Raw genomic sequence first — 27,708 nt, 5'->3', positions numbered from 1 at the left:
GGGGTTAATTTACATTCCAATGCAGCAATTTCAACTGATGTGACAAGGCAGGATTGGGATGCCACTGAGCTACACTACTCAGCAAAGCAAAGCAAAGAGTAGTTCCAATGTCAGTTGGAACATTCACTACTTAGGAGTTGAATGACAGCAAGCTTGGGGAGGAAGGGGGTATTTCGCAGGCAACCACAACAGACAAAACCTTTCCTCTAGCTTTTCAGTAGGGTTGCCACCATGTTAGTACTAATATTTCAGAAGAGAAGGCTTTTTCCTTTGCACCTCAACTGAAAAGCAATGCAGGGGGCTGTTGGTTTTTTTACTTGGCCTTTTTTTTTTTTTCTTTTTAACCAAAGGAGTTTTGAAATTGATACAAGGTGGGAGAAATGAAATGGAGAGCATGCCAGATAAAAATGCCAGAGGCCAAATCAAACAAATGTCTGCACTTGGCATATAGATATTACAGCAATAGAAATATTATAGATTTTTTCCCAGCTCCAGGGACAGCTTGCACATTTGCATTAGGTCTTTGGATAAGATACATATCATGCAGAGCAGAGAAATGCACCTCTCCTTCTTGCAGGACAGTGTCTTGCTTGTTTTCTGCCTGCCCCCATGATCCTTGCGTTCTCTCCCATGCGGTGGTCCCCAAGCTGGCTCCAAGGGGAGCAGGGTGCTGCAGTTGTTTTGCCCTGATGCATGGTGGGAGCACCCTGGCCCAGGACCCAGCTCCTGCTCGCTGCTTATTGACAGATGTGAGCTCACTCATTGGTATGAGCTAGGCAATCAGACTGAGCAAGACATGCAATCCTTAGTCCCCACTGCCTGACTCCAACAACTGAGCCCCTGTACACGAGACGGGTGCCATCATCATCATCAAATTTGAATGAAAAGGGTTGTGTTTGTGGTGAATGGGATTGTGCTGGAGCATGTTAACCATGTTTCAGAAGACTTAGAAGTTCAACATGCAGGTTATGAGTCCCAAATCAGCTTTAGACTGCAAGGTATGCAACTTGACTTAGGTCACACAGTCTTTGACTCTGTGCACTAAAAGAAATGCAGCTGCCCAAATACATCTTGTGGATCTTAAAGTGAATTAGCATTTAGGTGAGATCTTCCTACCAGCATTTTTAAAAGCATCCTCACCTATAAAATTTATGCATTCTGAGAGACTGAATCCCTTGAGGGCAGGGTAGACCTGAGGGTTTGAAAGTTTTGAGCTTAAAATTGCACATTCTTGTCTGTAGGCACTAGCAGGCTTAATTGCAATTCTGAGCACATTTTTCTTTCGCTTACAAATCTATTTCAGTAAATTGCATTCATAGCACCTTATTAAGATTAGTAAAAAAAGAACACCACACACCAAAAAAAATTTTAACACCCCACCCCCCCAAGTGTTTTGCTAGAAAAAAAGAGAAGGAGATTAAGGTCATCAGCCAGAATACAAATCAATTGGTGGTGTAGAAAATTATATACTCTTGTGGCTTAGTGAAATACAAAGTAATGTATCTGAACATCTGAAAAAGAGGACTCTGTGGTTTTTCTGAGCTATCTAATAGTCAGACTTTCTTGCTAACAATGCCTTCTTTTTACAGGAACTAAAATGTTATTTAAACAATTATATGCTATTAAGTAAAAGATGAATTACAGAGAAAATTGCACCATTAGTAAAATTTAAGTTCTTAACTTCATGTAATAAAAAATGGTAACCTTTTTGTAATGGCATTTCAATTTACCATTTATTATAAAAGTCTAATTTAGAAGGTAAAACGAATTCTGGTTCCAGTCTTATTACTCTGGCTGTTACATTTCTATGCAAGTTTTAATACATAACACAGCTCTAGCAAAATTAACAAAGAATATTTTAAAATAATTTAAGATCTTGGTTTCAGCAGTGAAGTATATTAGAGGTGATACCCTTGATTAAAAAGGTAAGGCAATACATTTATACATAAAGTATATGGAACACTTCTGATGTTTAAAGTACATCTCCTATCAGTCTTGTTTTGTTCTTACTAGCCTTTCAAAACTTCATAATGTTTCAGTAACTGCTGACAATTTGGTTCCCTCATTCCTTCTATGAAATGCTATTTCTAGTTCATTAGGTATTAGGAAGTAACCTAATTTTTAATCTTAAAAGAGAGAAAATAAAATATTAATTGAATTTTGGAGACAACCTATTAAGTCATTGTTTTCATTTTTAAATCATTACTATTAACATACCAGCTTGAAAATACCCCTCTTCCTTTTTCCAGCATCCTTTTCTATTTGTCAATTTTACACAGGAAGCTGGAGGTGGGATGGAAAAGAGGCAGCCTTTTTCCTGAATGAACTGAAGAACAATATTTTGATCAGAACCATCCAAAGGCATGCAGTTTTTAAAAGCTCATCAGAGCACAGGCCTGATTAGGTGAAGTTATTGGGTCACTGTGGCAAGCTTCACCAAATCAGTTGGTGAGAAATGTGGTTTTGCCCAAACAGCCAGAGGTGAACGAATTGCAAAATAGGCAAGCCCTTAATGTTACTTTTGCTGTATGCTTTGAGACCTTTATTCTACCCTCCTGCAAAAAAACTTTTTTGCAACTTTCCAGAAATTACTGTACAAAAATAAGGACAAGAAAAGACATAAGCCAGGGGGCAGCAATAATGGTGTGCTGTCTGAGGCATCCCAAGACTATCCAGCCCACAAGAACCATAAGTGCATTTCCTCATGTGTGCCAGGGTCCTGCCTGGAGGCGAGTGCACCCACAGCTTTTTGGCTTCTCTCCCTGTCAACCTCTCGACTGCCAGGGGATGGAGAGGTGGCCTGCAGAGGTGTTTGTGCTGGTTTTCCTTGTGTTTCCATGGACCCAAAGGTCATTTGGACTTATTGCAGGTAAGAGGCACGTGGCACATCGTTGCTGCGCCTACAGCTGCCCACAGAACATAAGGCAATGACCACAGCTGTGGCAAGGAGCACATCAGACCTGGCTTGCAAAGAGCTCTCCCTCCCTAGCCCACGTTCCTTGCTTCCTTCTGTCATTATGACAGTCCAGAAGGGAAAAAGTATCTTAAAATCTGACATAAAATAACTATTTTTTTAGAGTTCTAGCAGAAGAGATTATTTCTGAATCCAGTGTGCTACTGGATTTTAGTGGATTTACAGAAATGGAGACGTGTTTCATAAATTGACTCATACTTGTCTTTATTTTCTCCATTGCTACACTGTCTCAATGGTGCACCTCCTGCATGCTTTATAATTGTGAAGTTAATAGCACCACATTAATAAGAACAAATACATTGATTTTAATAATAGCTGGTATATCTGAATGTAAAGCCTGAAATTCTTTCTCAGTCAAACGGAAAAGAAGATACAATGCCTGAAACACCTCAGACCAGCAGTCATTTCTCCATGAAGCTGTCACCATTAAAAAGTTAACATGAACACACAGATGTACCTGAGACACCACAGCATGTTACAAGAGTTCTGGTACCAGAGCAGGCAATGACCTTTGGTATTTCAAAGCTATTTGATGGAGGAACAGCATACACATATATACTGTACCATCTTAAAAGGCTGACTTTTTAATGCTGACAGCTAGTCCTTTGTGAAATCGCACAAAACAAGATACAGTAGTTTAAAACCCAGCCAAAGAATGTTTTGGAATATAAGGCAGAAATGTGGTTTCTGCTTGTCAGAGACCTCTCTGTTTCTCACACACTGCTTTACTTCAGTATTCATAGGAATTCAAAATGTAATAGAAACTAAATATTGGTTATTTCTTTCTAATACTGTAAGCTGACAGGAGTTGGACAACCATCTCTGTCCTGCCCATTGTTGAAGAGAAGCTTAGCATTTGATTTCTCCTCTTTCAAACAAACCAACCCATGAATCTTTTTTTTTTTTTTTTAGTATGTGTTTGCAGTATTGTAAGTTTATATTTGTTAGGTGTTTGTTTCTTGTGGTTGTTTTATTTTTTATTAAATAGGTTGGACCAGTGCCTTGGGAAACGTATACTTAGACTAGAGAATTCAGTTCACTGATTGTACAGGTGACATGGTTAGGCAAACAACTGCACAGCATCTCCTTTAATAACCTCTGAAATTTAAGGGAAAGGTCATCAGCTTTGCATAATGAAAAGCTATGATCTCTGCAGTCCAAGGTTATACAGTCATGGTTAGCACTAATGGCTATATTCTACAGAATAATTTTCCTTTTCATGAAGAGAGAGGGGTTCCTGTTACTGGTGTTTCTGTGTTAGTTTCTTTTTTGTTTTTAACGACACATAGTCATCAGGTATCACCCTGATATTACTATGATTTGCTCACAAGGGCAAATGAATAATGCTTGCACCATAATTCCTTTCTGGATGATCCTGAGTGGCGCTGCATTCTTGTGCAAATCCTGATCTGAAACAACAAATCTAACTGTCATCAGAGTAACAGAAGAGATGTAAGAATGTAAAAAGGATTTGCTCCATCACTTATTTGAGATATTTTTTAACAATCTTTTCACTTTTAAGTCTGAGTTTAAGTGTGGGGAGGGATATTCCAGCATCTTATACAAAGAGAACATTATAGACTTCCTCATCAGTCCTTAACTTTATAATAAACCAGAAACCTTTCTTACACAGATTTCTGTAAATGAGTGATGCTCTGAGGAAAACCAGCCATTAACAGAAACCTAACTGAAAAATGTTGCTATCTGAAACCATGGCCTATATTTCATCTTTCAGTGTGTGATATACTCTCATGAATCACTTTCTGTTTACTGCAGGAAAGTATGTGCACATAAGGAGTTACCATGGAAGAGCTGACATGCTATGAAATTGAACATTCCGTGTTTTTAATGTGACCATATACTGTCATACCTGTATCTAAATCTTCATTTCCGCGTTGAAGAAAAATGTTACGCTCCTTGTATCAAAGAATGCAAAACCTGCAGTATTAGCAAAAACGTTCCCTGCAGTATCTGTCCCAAGCACCTTCTGTTGTTACCTAACAGAAAGTGTTTCAGGCTTTTACTTATCTTACCCACTTAAAACTGCTGATAAATTTTTATTAATAAGCACTTGACTGCAAAGAGAGAAAGGATGCTCACCCTCAAAGGCTATTTTAAGTAATGTTGTTGATTTAATAAGCCTAATATTAATACAGCTGGTAACATGAAGCAGACATAAAAGTATGTTTACTTTATCTAGTCAGTTGTAAGTGAACAAAGAGGTCAAAATTACTCAAGTGTTTTGCAACAGCTGTGTGTCTTCACAAAAGAAAGCAAAGCCATGTTGTACAAATATTCTAACATATGTGAAGGTAATCTGATGTCTAGTCATTTAAGAAGCACATATTAAATAGAGAAATTATAGATTGACCGAAGTACTTTTAGCCATAAAGCACATATTTGTCCATATTTGGGTACTCAGGACAGGTTAAAAAATGATAGGTCTGGAAAAGATGCCAGCTTTTTCACTCATTGCTAATGCTACTTTAGATTAGGAGTACAACATATAATGCAGTCACACTCCAGTGACCAGATGCTCTGTTGATATCAGACATCCCAGACCACCTGTTTAGAAACCCTTACACATACTTTAGTCTGTCATTCAAAATAGTCTTGTGCTGCAATTTGGCATTGGATATGACTATTGCTCTGGCAGTAATCCAGACCAAAGCACAACACTCTCTATCTATCAGTAAAATCCGGGACAAGCCATGCAAAGCAACAAAACCTACACTTCCATTTTTATAAGCATCTGTTTGTAGAGAGACAGAGAGAAGGAGGAGGAAGATGACTGGTGAAAAAGAAATGAAATGGTTAAATCTCTGCAGTTACTGCATAATCAATTCTTGTTAGCTTTTGAAATTTTCTAGTTCCTAAACATCTCAGCCACTCTGACTCTCACAATTCTCCAGGTGATCCACAAAACACATGCTCGACACAATGCCATGAACATGCTACAAAACTGGGACAATACCGAGGGAGATTCCAGCAATCTCACTCTTTGCTAATACGATTGCTAAAGAGAAGAAAAGATATTTAAACCTTAAAACCACCAGATATATATTAAGGAAACCTTTGTAATATTCCAGCTTCCTGGAATATAGTCGAAGTTCGGGCTTTTGTACTTCTATATGTGAAATTTCACATAGTGACATGGATGGATACACAACATAGTTGAGCAGCTTGTGAATAGTAAGTCTGACACATGCAGAAAGCAGGGCTTTTTGTCTAGGACCTCTGCACCTCAGCAGGGGAGAAATACCACACATTGGCCAGCTCAGCTGCAACAGGGCCATGTGGCACCTAGGAATCCTGAAGAAATGGAGACCTTTTTTTTTGCCTACGCAAATAAAAGTCACGGACGGAAAAGGTTGAAGTCTAATAGGATACCAAAGTAAATAGCAAACCCATGCCACACCCTGACTCACACTGCACTCCTCAATGTCATTTGTCCTCCTAAGTTTTCTGTACAATTCTGTACATTTTTATATTTTAAAATATACACTGGTTTACTTTTTTTTTTTTGCCAACAACATCCTTTGCACAGAGGATAGTAAACTGATAGATTTTGCCTGGATGGCTATGCTTCATACCCTTGCTCAGAGAATGCAGTCTCTTAACACTCCCCTCAGACAGAGATATGGGATTTGGTTAAACACTGGCAAAACCAGACGTGGCCTAATCAGTCTGTCTTTGAATTAAATTATGAAACTGTAGTATAAATGTTGGAGCTGTGGAGAATAGTAACACTTGCTGAAAATTCATGAACTGCTACAGGCAGCTAATATTTAGCTGACACATCTAGATCCAGAAGAGGATGTACAAAACTTTATTTCTCCTGGCATCTTCTGCTTTCATGTTTCATGAGAATAAAACCATTACATACCCTGATGTTCTTACACTCCCAGCAGTTCCCCTCACTGGAGCTGTGTGCTGCTTGGGACACAGTTTGGCTAGACAGCAAGCACTGTCTCCTTGATGTGCCTGAAGGTGGGCGAGATGCTTGCCCAAAGTACAAAATAATTTCATTTTTCCTTTTTTTAGCCTTTTTTTTGTTTAACCCCATGATCACCTGCTTACCCAATTGATCAGTCAGTGGAAGGAAACGCTAGAAGAAAGAAGACAATACAGTGGTATAGGAAATTGCTGCAGTAATCATCTTTCCCTTATCTCATTTCATTTGCATCTAACAGGTTTAACTGCAACATTTAGTATGCTGTTTGCAGAGTTTGCAGAGTTTGAGCGCTCTCTGCTTCCTCTCTACACAGAAATGAACATTACCTTCTCTAAGGCATCATGGGTATTTATGTTAAAAATCTGTAATTATGATAGAATATGAGAAACTATATAACAGTAGTTATGTGAATTAAGTTTGTGACTTATAGTAACAGTTATTGCTAAAAAGCAAATGAAAAAAGCTCTGCTTTCTTTTGGCAACAGTTTGCAAAACACATTAATAAGAATATTTCACATGGTTATTTTAAGACAGCATTATAGAGCTGATTCTTATATATCTTCACTTCTCCAGCAGGAAGTGGCAGAGTCCCTTGTGGGAACATCACCTGGAGCACAGTGTTTCAAAGCTTCCTCTGTCAATTCCTATGAGTGCTCTTTTTGTGGCACATACACAGAAAGGACTTCTCCAAGGCCTTTGATACGGTCCCCCACAGTCTCTTCCTGGAGAAATTAATGCGTTATGGCCTAGACAAGTGGTCTGTGCAGTGGGTGGGGAATTGGCTGACAGGCTGCTCCCAAAGGGTGGTGGTAAATAGCTCCTTTTCCAAGTGGCAACCTGTCACTAGTGGGGTCCCCCAGGGACTGATATTGGGCCCAACGTTATTCAATATCTTCATAAGTGATCTGGATAATGGGATCAAGTGTAGCCTGATGAAGCTTGCTGATGACACTAAGTTGAGTGGGGAAGTAGACACTCCAGAAGGGAGAGCTGCCCTGCTGGGAGATCTGGGTAGGCTGGAAGAGTGGGCCAGCAAGAACATTATGAAGTTCAACAAGGAGAAGTGTAAGGTCATGCACCTGGGAAAACATCATCTGGGAGTGCAGCACAGGCTGGGATCCACCTGGCTGGAGAGCAGCTCTGTGGAAAGGGACCTGGGGGTCCTGGTGGACAGGAAGCTCAACATGAGCGAACAGCGTGCTGCTGCGGCCAAGAAGGCCAACGGGATGCTGGGTTGCATCAAAAAGGGCATCGCCAGCAGAGATAAAGAAGTCATCCCGCTCTACTCAGCGCTTGTCAGGTGACACCTGGAGTTCTGTGTACAGTTATGGTCCCTGTGATACAAAAAGGATGTGGACAGGCTGGAAGGGGTCCAGAGAAGGGCCACCAAGATGATCAGAGGACAGGGAAGCCTGCCATACAAGGATAGGCTGGGAGAACTGGGTTTGTTCAGCCTTGAGAAAAGGAGGCTCAAAGGGGATCTCATCACCATGTGCCAGTACTTAAGGGGCAGCGACAAAGAAGATGGAGACTCCCTTTTTACACGGAGTCACATGGAGAGGACAAGGGGGAAAGGACACAAGTTGCTCCTGGGGAGATTCCGGTTGGACATGAGAGGAAAATTTTTCACAGTGAGGACAGTCACCCATTGGAATAATCTCCCCAGGGAAGTGATTGACTCAGCCATGTTGGACACCTTTAAGAGTCGCCTGGACAGGGTGCTGGGGCATCTTGTCTAGACTGTGCTCTTCCTAGAAAGGTTGGACTAGATGATCCCTGAGGTCCCTTCCAATCTGTGATTCTGTGATTCAGTGTTCTTCTGTGAATATCATAGAATCATAGAATAGTTTGGGTTGGAAGTGACTTTTAAAAGTCATCCAGTTCAAGCCCCCTGCGTGAGCAGGGACATCTTCAACTAAAATAGGTTGGTCAGAGCCCTGTCCAACCTGACCGTGAATGTTTCCAGGGGTGGGGCATCTACCACCTCTCTGGGCAATCTGGGGATTTCTTACACCTGGGCATCAAGAGCTCTTGCACTCTAGGGAAAGCATCCTCAAAGTTCTGCTAGCGCTGTTTTGCTCCCTTGTCCCTGACAGCAGCTTCCCAGGGGGGGCCTATTGACTAACTCCTTGAACAGCTGGGAGTTTGCGTTCCTAAAATTCGGGGTCCTGACTTTACTCTTTGCCTCACCCATATCCCTCAGGACTGCAAACTCCACCAGTGTGAGGTCACTGCAGCCCAGGCTGCCTCCAATCAGGACATCCCCAATTAGCTCAAATGTGAGCTAATGGTGACCAGCAGGTCCAGTACCACATCCCCTCTAGTAGGGCTGCCTATTACCTGGCTTAAGAATTTATCCTCAATGCATTCCAGGAGTCTTCTGGATTGTCTATAGCTTGCCGTGTTGCTTTTCCAGCAGATGTTGGGGTGGCTGAAATATCCCAGCAGGATGAGAGCCTGTGAGTGCAATGCCTCCTGTAGCTGGAGTAAGAAGGCTTCATCAGTAGGGTCCCCTTGATCAGGCAGCCTGTGGTAGACATCAACCACAAGGTTCCCTTTGTTCCTCGATCTCTAATTCTTACCCAGGAGCTTTCAACCTGCTCATGGCTGTTCTTCAGAGACAGCTTTTCACAATCTATCCATTTCTTTTGTAGAGGGCAATGCCTCCACTCCTCCTTCCTTGCCTGTCCCTTCTGAACAGCCTGTAGACATCGATAGCTGCACTCCAGTCATAGGATTTGTACCATCAAGTTTCAGTATTGGCAATATGTTTCTCTCTGCATAAAACAATTATTATTCACTGGGGAAGAGAGACTCTGATCTGGTAGTTCTCAGCGGGGAGAAGTGAGAGAGTAAGGGATCTTAGCTCTTGCTCTCATCCATATTTGTGCAACATGCATAGTGATGAAGGGAGAGATTCACCATCTGAATATAAATTCAGATCTGTTTCTGAATCAAGGCTCTCCCAGACCTTCACATAGTGATCAAAGTGTCCATGCCATTATGCATTAGGGGCCCAAGATATTTAATCTCCGTGTTTTCCCTCATTTCTGCCATGCACATCTTTATTCCGAAAGAAAAGGAGGGAAAGCTACTTGGTATCTTTCATATCTTTTTCTCATCTTTCCAAAAATTGTGGGAAAAAGCTTATGAACTGCCTCTCAACCTCTTTCTGTTATTACTGTAGGCATTATTTTTTTCCATTTAATGATGGTTTATAGAACCTTTAAATATTTTAAGAAGCAGAAGCTTGTATAAGGTTTTCGGGGTAAATGTTCAGCTTTTCAAAGGAAAACTGAGTGCCCCTGTGTCCTAGCTAACACCATTCATACTAATCGAAGCTATATTCAGTAATGAGGAAAATAGAACTGCTAAAATTGGTACCACAGTCCCAAGGTGAGGCAAGCACTACATTGAACAGAACAGGCAGCCGAGAGTCAGGCTTCTGCTGAGCACATGATGCCTAGACTTAAACAATTACAGTTGCGATCTCAGGTAAATAACATAATTCAATTTCATCTTAACATGTGTTTTGCAATATCTCATGTTGTAATTCTTACAAAGTGATCACAGAACATCAAACTAATAGGTGGGGAAGAAAATTTTGTGCATTATCAAACTAGTTACGAGTCATTAGACAAGCTCTCTCAAGGCTTGTGCACAACATGTTTAACAGTAATCAGTGGGTAATAAAGTTCAGAAAATATTCTATCAAAGAAGAGGGCCTTCGAAATAGAGATGTGGGAGATTCTATTGAATACTTTAAATTACATATAGATTAGTCACAAATCACTGAAAGAGCTTAACAAGAAATCAAAATCAACACCTTGAATATGGAAGCTCCTTGTCAATACACAGCTCTCTAATGTGCGACACGATCAACATTTCAATATATTCCACCCTACTCATCCAATGATACCTCGGATGAGCTGATGCAATATGTTCATTCTTTGATACAGCACTAAAACACCACTAAGTACTTCACAAAAATGATAGTACTAGAGCTTTCTTTTAATCAATCCTGTCACTTCTGGCCTACAACTAGTTAAAATATTTTATGTAAAACTGTTTACATTTTGTCCTATCATATAAAAGCAAACCAGAAACATGGTCTGATCCGAAGTTTATTTTGATCACCATAAGATTTCTAATCACAGAACAGTAGGGGTTGGAAGGGACCTCTGGAGATCATCTTGTCCAACCCCCCTGTTTGAGGGGGTACACCCAGAGCAGGGATCTGAGAGGGCTTTGAATGAAACTATTTCTTTAGCTAAAGTATATATTGTCATTTAGGTGGCATCATCATTCAAAATACATTTCCCCCTCAGTTCACCTCAGCCAGCTTTCCTATATTTCTTTTACTTTCCAGCTGGATGATAAAATAATTCAGACCTTCTAAAGATGGAATAACTGCCTCCATTCCCTTAAGCTTGCAGGACAGGGTTCACTTGTCATAGAAATCAATGTTTCTCTGATGATCTGAATTTATATCACATCTTACTTGTGGGTTTTTTTAACTTGGAGTCAAAAATAGAGAACCACCATATCTATGAATGACGTGGTCAGCTGAAATACCAATGCCAGATCAGATTTATATGATGTCAGTAGACCTTGCCTTAACAAGAAACAAGAAATATAGGCTATGTTTCAGCAAATCATTTGAATACATATTTTACATAAAATAGCCAAAATGTTCCCTTTAACATGGATGGGGTTATTCATCTTTCCAAAAGGTGAGCATATTTGCAAGGTTTTGCCTTTTGTGTTCCTTGTTCCTTCACCTTCATCTTCTGTGTAATAGATTTTTCAATAAGTTTTCTAGCAGCTGGTACAGCTTTAACTGAATTCAGATTCACAGAAAAAGCAAACATGTTCAGTACCAGAGCTGTACATGAAAAAGGTCACTGCCACATCAATCACATTTGATTATATAATGTCCCACACGGATTTCTTAGATGTAATGTCCGGTTTTTCCTTGAATACACACCTAAACTCTTGAGTACTGCACCCTCTACAGGAATAAAAGGAAAGCTTACCTGGACATTAGAGGGATTATTATCTGTAGTGGAAAATCTAATTGCTGATTTAGGCAGTTAATTTTCAATGATGTATTTGTTAAACAGTAGGATAGGTTCAATCTATTAGGAGATAAAATGTCAGATTAAAATATTGCTAATGAGCAGATTTGTGCTTTATGCGATGCAATAAGCAGGAGTCAGGCTAGGTGGGTGCTGAAGCAAAAGTGAGAAAGCTTCCTCAGTATGTAACCAGCGTGCTGTCAATGTATGACTAATCCAAACTACACAATACTAAAATTTTCCCCTTAGGTAGCATGCAAGCAATAAGTATATTTTAAATGCCACTTGCTATCTTTTTCTGTTAATCTGACAGTTTTTAAGTGCTTCATGACTGACAGATTTCTGTAAGTATAAAATTGTGTATCAGAGGGGAATAGTATGTAAAGGTAGAATTTCAAATTGAATAAAATGTTCTTAACTGCCATTAGTTTAGGGAAAAAGGCAACACACCCCGGATCTGAATTTTTAGATTTTCTTATGCAAAATAAATATTTATAATAGATACAAGTAGGCTCAATTGAGAGAGATGCACACAATTTTATAATACTTTAAAATGTGACATAGACTTGTATTAAGAGTTCTGAAAGAGTAATTTGATTTTTATCACTTTGTCTTACACTTCAGTACACTCTTGGTTTCTCAGTCCATTCTGTTTTTCAGTGTTATTACTAAGAACACAATAAATAGGAACCAATTACCTTTTTCCTACTCACCACCAAATATTGCTCTGCAAGTTTAACCCCTAGCTCACTTGGTTTGCGTAAGGAGTGAAAAATTTTCTTGTAACTTGGCCTTTCCAAGATGATCAGCAAACTATCAGAAACATAATTCAAGAAATGTGTCTGATTTATTGGCAGAAAGACTTTTCTTTTTAGTGGGGTGTACATTTTATTTTAAATGAGAGCTACTCCTTCAGCAGATGATTAGATGCCTATCTCTGTAGCGCTCATCAAATCTGTTCACATGTCACTAGTCCTGGAAAAATAACTTTACCTCATTCACAGTGATGTTGTGAGGAACCGTTATTTATGAACTGTTTGACAACGTAAACTTGAACGGAACTGCTATGTAAACATAGTTTCTCTTCAATTGGTAGAAGCGCTTTTCTAAACTAATTTTTTTGTTTCTAAATTAGTATTTTTGTTTCTAAATTAGTATTTTTGTCATGTTTTGCTTTTAGTCCCATAGCTTACAGTCTCTACAGTGAAGCTTATACTTTGTCTCACAAGTAAATTAGAGTGAAATGTTCAGAGTGATAGCTCTTTGCAAAAGAACTTCTTTTACAGAAGTAGGGCACCAAATATTCATCTTCATCTTTATCATTCACTATTGCTACTCAAAGAGTGAAATATGTAAGTAGCAGAGCAACAAAGAGGAAAATAACTTTTATGAAAGGCATCCTTCTGTAGAGTGATGGATAAATGGAGTGGGACAAATTTTTTTTTTGAGACAGTTCCAATAAAGTTGGATGATTTAAAGCATGGATGAATTTGGTTCACTCTCTTCCATGCACAGATGAATTCTTTCATTGAGAGCTTCCCTTAGCAACTGTAGCCACATCTTGTGGCAGCGAATTGAATCGATGATAAGCTTACTACAGAATATCACTGAAATGAAGCATTATACCTCTCCATACTAGTCTGTTATTATGTAGGTGTTATCTGGAATCATTATGAGGAGGCAGAGTGGAAAAAAAAGATCTAATTTTTGGAAGTGGAGAAGAAATCAATGAGGTGGTGCTTTTCATTTCTATTTCCGTTAAGAGGCATCTGACCTTACTTGCCACATCTCTAAAGAGACCCTTAAGAGAGAAAATATTCACTATGCAATGTGGAAACACTTTATTGCACAATGCTATTAGTTTGAAATAATTAAAAGAAGACTGTCAATGAGATTTCATTCTAAGAACATACCGTCTAAAACTTATTTATCAATCATTTCTTGTGGAAAGACCAAAAAAACCCCAGTGACATCTTTTGAAGAGTACCATTGATCACTGAAATTTACAGAGATAAAAAGCTATAGCAATCACAGCCTGTCATTCTCCTCCTACCACATTAGGGTTTGGATTTTTTTGTTTTGTTTCTGTTTAGAGCTCTTTCTGTGTCTCTTTTGTCAGTCTTAACATGCTTACTTGGGAGTTGGGATTTTCCCTCTCTCCCCATGCTATAGGGTATCACAATGTCCTGACAATGTCTCACTGTGCTGAACAGCTTTCTGACCAAGTAAGGAGTGGGATACCTGGGAAATAAAGTTTAGTAATAAATACTGGCATTCATAAAAGTAGTCAAGTATTTAAATACTTAAAGAAATTAACAATGAAAGGGGGGGGGGGGGTGTTGAAAGCATAAAATGAAAATAATCCAAACATTTAAAATGTTATTTGACTTTATGGAGAAATTCTTCAGAGGAGGGAATGAATAAAAGGGGTAATCTTCCCACCATTGTTAATTACCTTTTCAGCTTACTGCATTAATTATTTAGTCTCCATAAAATCCTAATCAACAGAGAGGAAAAAACCAACACACAACTTTCTCTGCAGGACAATTTAGAGAAGGTTTTGACCTACATTTTCCCATACTCTTTACCAAGTATAGAAAGACTGAGGAAACTGGACAGCTAGTTCACATACCCAGTGACACGATTTAAACATTCCCTCTGACATGACAAAAATTCAAAATTAGTTCAGTCACCCATTTCAGCAAGTGCTCATCTGCTGTCGTGATGGGCATACTAAAGAAGCAAACAGGGCATCTTTCATGCAATCCAACTATTCTGAAAAATAATTCAATTGTCAAAAAGCAAAATTAGTTAAGATCATAATGGATCTTTCTCTGCGATTACAGTTACTTGGCACACAGCTTCATGCCTAAACCATATAAAGATATGTGTGTGTGTACAAATATGTATGTGTATATGCAGAGGTAAGAAGATTTTATATAGATGCCTCAATCACAGTCTTCTCCCATACATGTTTCTGGATTATATCTTAACTGGAAAATAACATCGTAACTTCCTTCAGCTGTGCTGGGCACTCAGCTCTAGCAGTCCTGTCATACACGTACTGGTATAAAATAAATGCCTATCTGTGATACTTAGCTTATAAAAATGGGATCTGGAGGTCTTGGATGCCTTCATGCATTCTTTTCTACAAAGCAGGAAAGGAACACAGTAAGCAGCTCTTAGATTTTAGTATCTTAAGACCCAAAGGATGCATAGACCACCTGTATATAATGTAGGATGATGACTGAATAATGGAGGATGTTACCTCTTTAAAGAGCAGTATTATAATTTCAGAATTTTCTCATGTATGAAACTTTGCCAGGATCATGTTTGTCAATTCTCCATTTAGCAGCTCAGGTAAGTGAGCATTTGTCTGCTTTCAGAGCAAAATATATGATAGATGATTTTCTTCCAGAATAACAACATTTTGAACCAAAAGAAAAACTCTCTCATACTACCTAGCATTTTGTTGAAATTTGGCCCCATTAAAAAATAAACTCTTTGTAGAAACACCACCATTATGGATATGTTTCTGAGTTTTGGCGTATCTGTCACAACAAAATGGAAGGGATGTTTTGATTCTATGGTTCTATGTTCAGATATTTCCAGATATGGTTTAGCCTGGCAGATGTAAGGGAAATGATAATACAACTATAACTTTTTTTCCTTTCCTTGCTCCCTATACTAAAGTTTGGTCATTGAAGTTTACCATTAATGTAAAGTTTTCCATTTTATAGGAAAAGGATTTAAACCAATGATTCTCAAATTAAAATCACTGCCAAGAAGTTTGCAGTTGATTTATCTGGATTGTGGCTCATTAAAGAACCAGTTAAGGTCTAGTAAGACCAAGGCTGAACTAAAGCGAAGAAGCCCTGCTGAAGCGAAGGAGGCTCTGAAGTATTTGGCTAATGTTGTATCACTCTCTACAGTGGTGTTCTGTAAAATCCATATTTTCACACTATCCTTCTTTTCCCATTAACTCAGATGGTCTGTCCAGTCAACTTTTCACCATTTCATCAAGCCAACACACAACCAGCTTCCCAGCTGGTAAACTGCTTTTGTTTATTTTTATGCCAATATTAATATTCCATAGTCATTCAACATTTCTGTTAAAAAAGAAAAAAAGACAAAACCCCACCAACAACCCCCCCAATGCTAAATGAAATGCACAACTTTATGCCATGCATACATTTTCAATAGTGAATGATATTACAAGATTAACATAACACCATACAATAGATAAGATGAAAATGAACTGCCCTAATGTGATGCTTGCAAAGGTTACTGTAGGGACTCCTGACAGCTCAGCCACCAACCTGTGAGTACAAGGCTTTGCTAAGAATCCACAAAGGAGAGAAAAATAACTCTTCTACGATACCAATGACTAAATAACTATAAAAAGGCAACTAAGAAAAATGGTTGGTTGTGGAAATTCACAAGGGTCACTTTACATATTATGTAAAAATGGCAGCACAAAGTGAGGTTATTAGGACTGTGTGTCTTTCATGCAGCTTTGCTCAGCTGCAGAGTGGTTCTCAAGCTGTTAAGTGTCAAGCACCTATGCTATAAATTATTTCTCAATGTCTAAACAGAAATTCAGAAATATCGCCACTGTTATACTTGAATTTAGTGCTCATGTTTTCCTGGTACAGTTTAGGAATATCTGTTTTAACCATTCACCTCCTTCTGCATGTAAGCAGAATTAAGCAAAGAAAGACAAGTTTCATGTGGAAAGAAACTGATTGAAGGGTTTTAAAACAAAGAATTTGCTGTGTTTTCAGTCTTTGAAGCAAAGGAGATTGTAAGCCTATTTTGTAACAACACACACCAAAATCCTTCCCCTATTACGAAAATGATCTGGGGGCTGGAGCACCTCTCCTGTGAGGACAGGCTGAGAGAGTCGGGGTTGTTCAGCCTGGAGAAGAGAAGGCTGCGGGGAGACCTTATTGCGGCCTTTCAGTACTTAAAGGGGGACTACAGGCAGGATGGGGACAATCTCTTTAGCAAGGCCTGTGTGACAGGGCAAGTGGTGATGGTTTTAAACTAAAGGCGGGTAGATTTAGACTGGATATAAAGGAAAAAAATTTTACAATGTGGGTGGTGAAACACTGGCACAGGTTGCCCAGGAGATTGTGGAGGCCCCATCCCTGGAAACATTCAAGGTGGGGTTGGACGGGGCTCTGAGCAACCTGATTAGAGATGTGCCTGCTCACAGCAGGGGGGTTGGACTAGATGGCCTTTGAAGGTCCCTTCCAACCAAAACCATTCTGTGATTCTGTGATTATCAGCTACAAAATTTAGAATACTTTTTTTTTTTGCTTACATGAATGTTTGTACTTACAAGTAAAATATTTGTCTTAAGCTTAGAAGACCAAAGTATATCTAAAACCAGAAGAAAATATTTTAAATTATTTTAGAGAAAAAAAATAACAGGATACAGGGGAGCAGGAAAGCCATGAGAAAGAGAATTGCATCAGTGCAAAAAATTATTTTTGTAGCACACAAGCAAACTGTTTGTCACTGCTTCTTGCACCCTTTTAAAACTATGGAAACGGTGGCCCTGCTAATGGACCCCAAAGAAAATCATAGCTAATTCATGTCTAATGGAACACACTCCTAACTACAGAAAACTTGGTTTGTGTATCCAAGACAAACAATACAATATTCTTCTCAGCATTTAGAAAGTTGGTGATGTTTCTAAATTTCACTAAGCTTGCAGTATGAGAACTCATTTATTTTTGATCTGTATTAGAGGAAGAACTTTAAGGAACATTGTTTTTGTGAAGTGAAGATCAGGTATAAAATAACAAAATTTAATTACTCATAATATATTAAACTAAGATACTGGGTAAATAAACATCTCTCAGTACCTTTGACATGATTTTTAAAAATAATCAAGAGCTTTTCATCAGCTCCAAAAAAAAGATGACTAATCAGCAGTCAAATGAAATTCAAACCACTCCTTGCTCTCAAATACCGATCTTTTCACTCCTTCACAAAAGCTTAGATTAAAAGAAAGAAATGGGCTAAGGGTCAATTGATTTGAGTTATTTTGGGCCAGGGAGAAAAGCAGATTCCATCCACAAGATTCCCTTGCTGTGAAAAGCCAGTAATCTGTTGTCTTCTTTAATGATGAGCTCCAGCTTCAGCTTTTGTGACCAAAGCACTAATCAAGAAGGAAAGAAGGCTACCTCTGAAACAAATGTCTCAAATAATTTAGGCCTAAGATGTTAAAGAATTAAATGCTACCAGGCAGCAAACATATAACCAAAGAAAATTTTGTCATTCTGGTGTCATAAAGTCTTTGAAAATACACTAGCAAGGTAAGGCAGTTGTTCCAAACATCCATTTTGATTTCCAGATGTAATTTTAGAGCCACAGAAGAGTAAGGGAGATTTCTGGGATTCTTAATATGCCCTGAAACAGAAGTGTCAGAAAGCAAAGCTTACACCAACAAAATGCTTGGTGCTTTATCTATAAAAAAAAAAATTTAAAAATTGCAATGTCTTCTATCACTGTAAACTGAGCTAGTCAGTGCAGCTGCACTATTTGCAACACCTGAAGATCTGTCCCAGCAGTTTCAAAGAGATGGATGAAAAGGAATATTAAGAATACATTGACAAACATTTCAGTGTACAAATTGCATTTTTACTTTTAGAGTTCTTCTCCAGTTCCCTTCATATGCCCACTTCAGCATAGCTGTATTCTAATCTTATATTGTTATTGATTACATTACTTCTTTTCCCTTGAGAATTTTAAAATATACACATCTTGATGGTTGAGATGCTTAGTTTGGAAATTGGTGCAGGAGACTCTTAGCCCCGCTCCAATTATATCTTGTGAAACAGACTCTCTGGAGATTTTCAATAAAATGTTCTTTCATTATCACTCAAATTACATCTTCATGTTTATTGACAATAATTCTGAACAGGGTGAATTTCTGCTGTAAGTCAGCTTTCACCATCAGGGGTAAGGGTTTCAAGAAAACGCGTTAAAAGATATGCTGCAGAAACTGTAGAATTCTATTTCTGCAGAATGCTACTGAGTAAATGGCTATTCTATTGCACAGATCACTGTTATAATATCAGAAAAAAATAGCCTTATTTACCATGAAACAGCATTCACAAGCTGAAATTATAAGCTTGTAGATGTAATGACGGGTTATTAGCTAAACATCGATTTACAAATTCATTTAGGGAATAAACGAAAAAAAGGCTAGATTGTGAGCTGGATTTCAGCTGCTATTTCTAGTACTTGCTGTGATGGATGAGTATTCATGGATTTGTATTGGTTCAATGATAATATCTCGTTCAGTCTGGGCACTCAGGAAAAGAGACATGTAGAGACACATACATTTAAGTGGGTTTCTAGAATTAACTTCTGATTTTCACCACCTACTTCCAAACTGTGCAGAATCCTTTTAGTATGTGGTTGACAAGCTTCCACAATCTGCACAACTTCACCCAGACTGAGAGTAGTTTGAATCTGTGCAATTAAAAATTAACATCTTAGCTGAAGTTTAGTGTTTTTTTCATTCTCACTTAACATTTAAGTAAAAAGATTTAACATGCAAGTAAGGGGTAATTTAGAAAATAGGTTTGAAAAAAAAAAAAGAAGAAAAATTAATATAAAAATAAAAATATTTTAGATATGTTGGAAATAAATTAATTTCATATATTGTAATCAAATTTGGCTAAATTTAAAGATGTCATTTGACCCAAAGTGGCAAGAGGAAAATAGATTTCTTTTTTCTTTCATTCAACTTAAGATTACTTTTTTCTTTCAATTTTAGCTCTTCAGTCATCACATTAGGAATCCACTATTGTCATAACTCTCACCGTATTGTCATGTCTTTAAACGAGTTAATTCCACCTTGCTGGAGTAGCTGCAACAGTACAAGTAGAGGAACAAATGGTCTTGGATTTAATATAAAATTATTCATTACTCATTGTTATATAAAATAACCCTGTTCTTTATTTTCTGTCTAAGGAAAATACTTTATTTTTATTAAAGTGCGAATTACAAAGAAGATGATATGCTACAGGTCTGATCATGGCTAGTACCTAGTATTTCCTACTGCAAAATGTGGAGGCTGTAAGGCTTCCTCCCCCAGCTCCCAGGGAAACCCCCACATTATCTTTCAGCATTATTGTTGTCACTGATCAGACACTCATAGCAATGCCTCATGGCAAGCAAAATCACCCAGTCTAAACTGAACCCAGCTCCCTGGCTCCTTTAGCTCCCTTACTTCTACTTTGTTCTGATTAATCATTGCTTCTGTAAACTGCAATTTAAACAACAGCTCAGACAGTTGTGTTGTTTTGCAAGATGGCCAACACCAAGGAAGTTCCCTGTATATGGGATCTACTGATAGGGACCGTCTGCCTCCAGCTATAGCCTCTTTAAAAAGGTGCATAAGTCACAGCTCTGTTGTTGCTGTTTCATCTGGCCTTACATGGTAAGGAGCAGCTGCTGAAGAAGAAGGGATAAGACAGGAGAAATAGATAATATTAGGCAGCTCCCAGGGAATAACTGGAAATGTCCAAGAATGTATTTCTTCAAAAAGATGCTGCAATATTCACTATGACTAGCTATAACAGATATCAATCCCACAATTCATGTTTAAGACTCTTAGTGATTTCAGCACTTTGCTGAACAAAGAAGGTATACTGTGTGGGGAACTCTTGTGACTACCAAGATACTGACGCCTGGCAACTGGTGGCCAGTTCTCAGTGGTCCCTCGGGGAACTCTTATTTCTACTTGGGTGGCAAAAAGCTCTTTAGCTCTAAATTCACCTGGTCATTTTTTTTGTTTTTATTATGGCTGACATGTCTTCTTCACAATTCTATAAAAAGGATAATGAAGAATCTTCTCTGGTTTTACTGAGAATCTTGCGGGGGGGTGGGGGTGGCAGGGGGGAGTTATACTATTTATGAAGATTCCTGAGTTTGTAGTTTGTAATTAGCAAAAGTTTGGATTTTGTTTTAAGTACTTTTTCTTCTGTAAAAATGAGTTGGACAGACCCTAAAAGCTCAGGAGTCAGAAAGAAAATTTAAAAGTAACAAAATCCATATTAAGAATACTTTTAGCTTTCAGAGCAGTCTCATTAGGCTATACTGCTCAAGTCCTGACTTCCAAATTCTTGAGACTGGAAACATAAGATTAGAAAGTTGCAACCTGCTTTCACCCTCAGGCCCAGTAATAAGCAGACAATAGCTGGGCAAGCTGACTGTCATTTATGTTAATTCACAAAGCACAGATTTATCCCAGGCTATTCATAATTTCCTAAGATTTACCTGCATTCAACTGGCTGGAATATTTTCTTAAAGATGCACAACTCTGTCAAAGATACACCTCCCTTTACTCCTAGCTAGCTTTTCTCTAACCATATTTTATGGTATTATCAACCTGATTTACAGTTAGTTTTACTCTCTTTTATTCTCATCACTCACAGTGGCACATGGATCCCTAAATTGAAAGAGAGCAAGAGGGAGGAAGGGAGAATTTATGTTAACAAGGAGATGGGTGTGCAATCCTTATGAAAACTTGTCTTCTCTTCCCAGCACTATTTGGCCAGGCTGAGTGTTCAGAGTTCAAATCCTAGCCCTCCACCGTGCTAGAACAGTGGCTGTAGAGGATGTACCTTACTGGACCTTACCCATCTGGACTGCTCAGAACAGTGTTTAGCTTGACAGAATTGCACAGGCCAACGAGGGCTATGAGGTTGTCGTGGTTTAGCTGGCAGCTCAGCCCCACGCAGCCGCTCACTCCCTCCCCCACCAGTAGATGGGGGAGAGAATCAGAAGGGTAACACTCATGGATTGAGATAAGAACAGTTGAATAATTAAAATAAAAAAAGAAAACAACAACAAGAATGCAATGGAAAGGAAAACAATGAGAGGTGCAAAACGAGGTGGGGGGGGGAGAAGGGAGAGGGATGAACCACTGAAACAAACCACACACAACACAGCCACTCGCCACCCAACACCACACCTCCCCGAGCCGCAACCGCCCCCCCTCAATATACTGGTCATGGTGTCACGTGGATGGAATGAACCTGCCATTGGCCAGTCGGGGTCAGCCGCCCCCGCCATGGCCCCGCCCCTCCCAGCCCCCCCCCCGCCACGTGGCAGAGCGCGGGAAGCTGGAAATGTAGCCGACCCCCACAGTGAGGAGAATTAACCCCTTCTCAGCCAAAACCAGCACAGAGGTTCCTCAGCCTGGGAGAACATCTGGGCCCAGAAGGCAATCCATTCATAAGAAACTAAAATCACTTTATGTTCTATAAAATCAGCCAATGAGTAGGCTAAAGAAAGCAACACTCATCAACAGGAAGATGATGTGAAATGTTGTTGGGATGATTTGGAGACGAAGAATATAGAAGAGGAATCAATCCTCAGGGGATACAATAACTTTGCTCTTTCACAGGGCTGCTTGTCATGTACAGTTTTTGAATATTGACTATTGAACACTGATCGATTCAATTATTTCATCTCCCCTCTTTGAAAAATGTGTGTGAATCAGGCTGTCAGGTTTGCAAGAGCAGTTATCCATCTGACTGAGGAGCCCAGGGGTTGGGAAGTTCCCAGTGTGTATATTGAAGCATAACCTTGGCTTTCATTGGCCTTTCTTAAAGGAGAATGATTGGAGTGTCTCAGCAGGTTGTGATGTCTGTGTCCAAGAGACCAAGTGCTCACAAAGTGGCTATAAATTGCTTTTTGGTATTGGCCTAAAGAATCTGGTTTTTCTATAATCTTCTTTACACAGAACAATTCTTAGCTTTGCCTGAAGCCAAAAGGATCAGTCCTTAGGGTACAGCCTTTAACTCTCTGTTCTTTCTCCAAAATAATTCTAACATGAAATCAGTGAACACTGGTTAAAATCTAAGACATATGTAAGTAAAAAACTGATAATCAATTTACTTCTCTTTAAATCACTTTACTGAGAAAAAGTAAATGAGATGAAGGAGGGTAACAACAGAGCAGCAAGATAATCAGCTTCAGACACCTCTTTTTGTTGACATAATAGGATAATGTTGTAATTACATCAGTTTAAACACATGATACCCGAGTAGCAGAAGCATAATCTGACCTCTCGGGCTGAGCTACACAAATGTTACTTGATCCGTCCTCCCATGCATTTCTATACCACTGGATATATGCTAAAAAGAACCAAAGAGAAAAAGAATTGTGCTGTGACACAGTTTCTTAATCAGATGTCATTCCATAAAGAAACCAGGCTGGGGGAGACATGTAATTGATAAAATAAATAGATTTTCAGCACATTATCCACTAGAGATTTGGAATTGAATGTTAAAAGTACTCTGAGCTGATGAACTTATTATGGTTTGCTGGTTAGCATCTTGATTAACTGGGTATTAAAAATTATTGTACTAAACTTGGAGGGGAAAGAAAACCCAGCAGGCTGCTTCATGTGCAGGAGCCAAATAAGGCTCCTAGGGTAACTGAGAAAGCAGTCACAGAATCACAAACATTTATTGAATGTGGTTCACAAAGTGTGGAAAGAATACATTAAAAGTAGGTAAAGCATGGGTCTAATGTTACTTCATTGGATTGTGCTAAATGAACAGGTTGCAACATGCCTTTTTATAATGCTGTGAAATATTTCAATCTATTTTAAAAGTTTTGTTAATAAAGCACCTACATGAATTCAATGGAAAATATTGAAATACTCAGGGTTATAGTGTATGGTTCCTAGAAACTGTAATTTTTACAGGCTTTCATAAATTAAGCTGAACAGAGGGGTTATTGGACTACTATGACTGTGACTAAGCAAAATACTTTTATTTCACATCTAGATTTAAGTGTGATTATAATTTCATGCCTAATTTTAAGCACATATTAAATGCTTTTATATATATACACACACAAAATTATGTTATTGTTCAGCTCGTTTTTATATAATCTACTTGTTTTGTAATCTTGTTGTTAGTAGACACAAACATTTATTTAGATTAACTCTGGATAGGCTAGATTGGCTGCATGAGGCTAGAAATAACACACAGATTTGCCAAGCCAATCAGAAAGAAACTGATCAATAATGATATATTGATCAATTTTCATTCTGCTGCAACATCAGATTGAATGATTATATCTACATCAACTATTTAGTATAACAGAAACAAAGTAGTAGCAAAAGGGCATCATTACAGAATCAATTTCTTACTACTTTGAGGCTAGTTTTCTCAGAAAATGCTGCACTTCCTTAAAGTAAATTTCAAGAACACTCTAGGCTTTTTCAAACAAAGTTAGTTTTAAAAGCATTAAAAAAGAGCTTCCTAAAGGTCTCCCTTAAAATACATTTTTCATATGCTTTCCAGCAAAGGAACAGAATTAAATTCTCTTACCTTTCAAATAGAAGATGTAAAGTAGTCATATACAAAACCATTCTTCAATTGAGGATTCTGCATATTGCCTCTATTTTTCATCCCTTTCTCACTTCTTGTTTCAGGCTTTTTTAAGCTGACATTACACTTTCCTGCTATCCAGAGAACTAAGCAAAGTTCAGGATTTTAAAAAAGAACTTCTTAATGGCTTTTCATTTCTTGTAGTGTGTCATAAATCATACTAACTAAAAACCACTGGTGAATATGTTAGGATTTACTACTTACTCTTCAGTGTGAATCTGTGTTAGGAAATTAGTAACAAGGATTATTAGGCACTACTGTTAGTCTAATATAGACACTACTATTTGCCTCATTGGTGCTGCATTTTTGTTTCCTTTCCTCTCCTTTGGTTTTTTTTTTTTCCACCTGTATGTGTCAATTAAAAGCATCCACGCATCCAACAAGGAAAACATTTTCTTGTCGAAGTCAGAGGCTGCAAGGGAGCGACTCTCCACACTGATAGTTAGCAGCAGAGTCCTAAGAGGTCATCAGGCAAGTGGAAGAGTAATCATGCTTTGTTTCATTCAGACTATAATTTTCAAATTATATTCTTCAATTTGAGAATATTCCTTGTCTGTTGTTTTATGTATCTACCTAATGCAATCTTTCTGAGCCATTTTTATGGCACAGCTACTCTATTACTATTACCGAAAAAATTATAACACAGCTGAGATATGTTAGATATGGAGAATAAGTTTCAAAGATACAAAGCCGAGGTGACCAGTCAAGAGTGCTTCTGGAGAATGACCTGTTCTCCTTTCTCCTCTTCCTTTGTACTGTCCCTATATGAACAACAGCTTAGTTCCATTTTCTTAAAAATCAAAGAAGGCTCAGTGAAGACCAGACTCCAGCGACTGAAATGCTAGAGTCATGAAGATGGCAACTAACCTATAAATAAAGAATAGTTAGTAGTTAAGGGACTTAACTGGGATTAAACAGAACAGTCACAAAACTTTCCTAATTTTCACAAGATATTAAACATATGACAGACAAAATATATTGTTATTTGGTGATGGCTGATAGTTAAGAAGCTTTATATTGCCTAGTAGAATGGATTTTTTTTTCTACTTCTGTGTAAAGAACAATATCAAGCTGTGATAAGTATCTCTCCTTGAATTTCAGAAGTGCTCCCTAGGAAAGAGAGAGCAAGATATTTTACAGCTAAAAATGTTTTTGCAAAGAAAGCAGAACAAAAATCTAGAAAACCATGCAGTACAGGCAGTGCTCTTGTGACAGTGTGCTTCTCTGTCCTGATCCCAGCCTGTGCTACCCCAGCCAGAAATATTTTGTGGATTTACTTTTGCAAAAATAAACATGTTATTCTCCAATTTAATATTCTTCACTTTTTCCCCAATTTTAGAATTTGTTGTGAGCTGGCTGACTTCACTGCAGTCTGTCTGAATGCAGCAATCCAGCCATATGCAGAGCATTGCAGAACTGGAGCCTAACAGGGCATGGCCTAACACAGCATAAAATAAAATGTGAAAGTCAACATTTAGGCATCAGAACAATTGCTTTTCACGTATATGGACTAGAATTCAGATATACCTGCTGAATACTAATGAAATTTTTTCCCCATGCACCTGTGCTATACTAAATCTAACAGATTGGTTTTCAGGGACATTATACTTATTTGATTTCTTTGACAGCATATCCAGAACTATGAAGCCAAAAATACAGAATATACTTGTGAATCATATGAATTCCTATTCCAAATTAATTTTGTTATTCTTCTTTTCTTCTAAAAAAAGTCAACAATCTGTGTTGTGTCAAAGGCATTGTAGAAACAAGTGCATTTATTCAATGCTGAATTTTGCTAATGCCCCCAAACACTCCTCTCTCTTCCTTTTTATTTCAATCTGTACCTTTTCCTATGACAAAAAGCAACACCTTGCTCTTTATAGTTGTGATTTTTTCCTTCTTTTACAGTGTATGTTTTCCCTAAATGTTTGTAATATTTTGTGGTCTCTGTCAGGTGGTGGGCAAGATGTTCTGTGGACCCTTTGGACAAAACGTCTCTTTTGCAGTTGGTTTTGATTGTGGGGGTAGGCCCCAAGTGAGAGAGTGCTTCTTTCAATCCTGTTGCACACGATCCTAAGACTGCAACAAACTAGTGTTTTTACTCTCAGCAAGGCAACTTTAACACCAACACACCCTTGCCTGAGTTGTAATGGAAGCAATAATCTAGTGCACTCTTCCCATTGTTCTTCTCACATCATCTTCCTCCTTAAGCATGGGAGATTACCTAACACTGCCTTCTGGTACTTTTTTTTTCTGAGATGAGCAAATAAAAATCCCTGCTGTTGTCACTTCTGCACATCCTCCCATGATGGATCAATACTTCTCTGCCAGCCTGTCAGGAGAGGACAGCAGCAATCTGGACTTAGATTATAGAGCTCTCAGGAGAGAGGTATTAAAAAAAAAAAACCAAAAACAAACAAAAAACCCCACACCAAAACAGAACTGTATACAACTGCTTGTCCTGACAGATGTTATTTAGACATACCAATCCACTTCACAGGGTAAGATCCTAATAATAAGGAATTAAGAAAAATCTTTTAATGGAGGTAGGTCACCGATTCTGTTCACAGATTTGTCGTGCTTCCATAAAACTATGGTCTACCTGTGCAACACTTGCACCAAGTGTGAAATTGAAATCAAGATCGGCTCCAAAAATTGCCTAGAATTTACATCTGAATCTAACTCCCTTCTCAGTTAAAAAATCATGAGAGTTTGAGCATGTTACATGAAAGAGTAGCATTTTGTAATTTCCTCTAAGTAACAAAGGTACTTTTAGACTCCTTCTGCAGTCTAGATGGCCTTCTGCACTCACAGAAGTACCCAGAGGTACCTGGTGCTTTTGTGGATTCTGGGTACTAAGCAGCAGCAGGAAATTTGCCAAGAGCAAGTTACAGAAACAAAAGATATCTAGAAAGTATAGTCTACCAATAGATTTAATGTGAGCCAAAAAGGAGTCACAGGCCATCCACCTAAGGTGGATCTCCTTTGAAGATCTATGCCCTAACCCAGACTCTTAACCCTCCACAGACAGTGTCACAACACGCTGGTCTGGTTGTCTTGGAAGTAAATCTTTCTTAAATCACAGTCCAAAGACATGCAGATTACACCTCTTTGCCTGCAGCCCCTATGTAATACAGTTACAATAAAATAAAACAGAATGGAATGGAATGGAATAGAATAGAAAAATAAAATAAAATAAAATAAAATAAAATAAAATAAAATAAAATAAAATAAAATAAAATAAAATAAAATAAAATAAAATAAAATAAA

The sequence above is a fragment of the Phalacrocorax aristotelis genome, chromosome 1, assembly GCF_949628215.1.
Source record: "Phalacrocorax aristotelis chromosome 1, bGulAri2.1, whole genome shotgun sequence".
Lineage (NCBI taxonomy): Eukaryota > Metazoa > Chordata > Aves > Suliformes > Phalacrocoracidae > Phalacrocorax > Phalacrocorax aristotelis.
Note: the sequence above shows the minus strand (reverse complement) of the source record.